We start from the raw sequence: 2,293 nt of genomic DNA, 5'->3' as shown, positions 1-2,293 counted from the left end.
AGACCTCAGCCGCCGCACTATTTCACGCAAATAAAGTCAGCTCGCGAAACTTTGATAAGTCCCAGACCCCCATGATAAGATCCCCCACCCCCCCCCACCCCCAAGATACGTGCAACTCATCCCCTCGACTCCGGCACGAAAAGAAGGAAAAAACACCCCAAAAAGCATCACCCTCAGCAGGGAGTCGACACCTCACCCAAGTCCCTGCAAAACAAAAACCACATCCTCGCTCTGAACCGTCGCTCCGGCACGAGTCTGTTTTTCTTCTTCTTCTTCTTCTTTGCAGGAATCTTCGCGTCTATCGTCTCCGTTTCTTCTTCTTATTTTTCTTCTTCTTCTTCCCTCAAGCCTGTTTGGAGGACCGCGCCGTCGGTTCGTGTGCGTCGGTCGGTGCGCACGCTGGAGTGAAACTGCGCACCGCCGAGCGATCCGCAACAAATCCTGCCCCGTCCCCGAGAGCCCATTATTTAAAGAGACACACACGACGTCTGTGGGCTGAGCCGACAGAACGGCGTGTGTGCGTGTGCGTGTGCGTGACGGGGGGCGGGCGGTGTGGGGGGGGGTCTGTCAATGCATTGTCATTAGTGCTGATGTGATTACTAGCAGCGTCTCAGGGGTGGCCATGCCTCTGTCTCTGTTTGAAGTCATTACAGTTTAGCTTAATCCCCCCCCCCCTTCGCTGTAGGTAGCAGTGCACGAGCACATAGCATCTGTTTGCTTGTGTGCACGTGCTCCTATCCCAGATGGCATCCGGATGTGGGCCACTTCAGGCAACGATGCGGTACTGATGGCCCTCTTCTGGCCCTGACAAAACGGATGTGAGCCTGAAGTGGCCCACATGTATAATAGCAAAATATGGCCCAAATATGCCGAATCAAATGTGGGCCTTTTCTGGCAAAGATGCGGCGCTCTCGGCAACACGTTAATTTGGACGTGGCCCTGAAGTGGCCCGTGTGGTAAATGGTGAATATGGCCCAAATATCACAAAACAAATATGGGCCACATTTGGCAAATATGTGGCACATGCGGCATTGCTATGGCTTGGTTCTGGCCCAGATCTGGCAAACAGGAGCGGGCCGCCCAAGTGCCGTCATTCTACACGATATGTGGGCCGGATGGAAGAAAGATGAAAGTCGGGTCTGGGCCACAGCAGTGTGTGTATGTGTATGACTTTAGATTTATTTTTATTCTCATATTTTTTTTGAGGTTTTATTTCTTTTATTTGCCACACCAGCTTGTGTGTTATATATGTATAAATTGTATTTTCATATTTGTGTGAAATAAAGTTGATATGATGATGATATGATTTTAGGTGTGTGTGTGTGTGAGAGGGAGAGAGAGAGAGAGAGAGAGAGAGAGAGAGAGAGAGAGAGAGAGAGAGAGAGAGAGAGAGAGAGAGAGAGAGAGAGAGAGAGAGAGAGACGGTGCACTGGGGGGGGGGGTACAGATGGTGGGATGTGGCAGTCTGTCTGACTCCAGCGCAGAATGTGAGGTTCAGCTGCTGCCCTTTGCCCCCTGGCTCTGACCTTACGTGCCCCCCGATCACAGTCTGGCTCCATCTCATTTACAGCAGAACTCGGTGTTGCTTCGACGCACGAGGCACTGCTCAGCGATACGGCTGCAGCAAATACGCAGCCACCCCGCGGCACGCGCAGATTTTAATAAAATGAGCCGTGTTTGCCGATAGCTCGTTGCCACGGTACGCGGACTCGGGCCTCTGTCGCGCGGCGGCGTACTGCCTTGAGAGAGCGCGCTTATTGGCCGTGTCTCTGCGTGGCAGAGGGTCCTGGATGTGGACCTGGTGGCGACAGTCAGCAGATTTCATCAGCCTCAGCAGCCCGGGCTTTGAGCAAGCGCGTCTGTGGTGTACGCGTTGTCTGTTTGCATTTGCGTGTCATGCACTTTGTGTGTGTGTGTGTGTGTGAGTATACTTGTGTGTGTTTTTGTGAAGGTTAACGTGCACATTTGTCCACAACAAGTGCGTGTGTGTGTGTTTGTGTCTGTAAGTTAACATGTGTATGTATGTTTGCTTGTTTGTTTGCGCACAACAAATGTGTGTGTGTATGTATGTATGTATACGTGTTTTTGTGTGCATGCATGTATTTATACTTGTGTTTGTGAATGTTAACATGCGTGCATTTGTCCACTATAAGTGTGCGTGTATGCCTACTTATATATCTGTGCAAGTTAATGTGTATGCATGTGTTTGTTTGTGCACAACGGGGTGTGTGTGTGTGTGTGTGTGTGTGTGTGTGTGTGTGTGTGTGTGTGTGTGTGTGAATGTAAAGAACCT

The sequence above is a fragment of the Lampris incognitus genome, chromosome 7 (assembly GCF_029633865.1).
Source record: "Lampris incognitus isolate fLamInc1 chromosome 7, fLamInc1.hap2, whole genome shotgun sequence".
Taxonomy (NCBI): domain Eukaryota; kingdom Metazoa; phylum Chordata; class Actinopteri; order Lampriformes; family Lampridae; genus Lampris; species Lampris incognitus.
Note: the sequence above shows the minus strand (reverse complement) of the source record.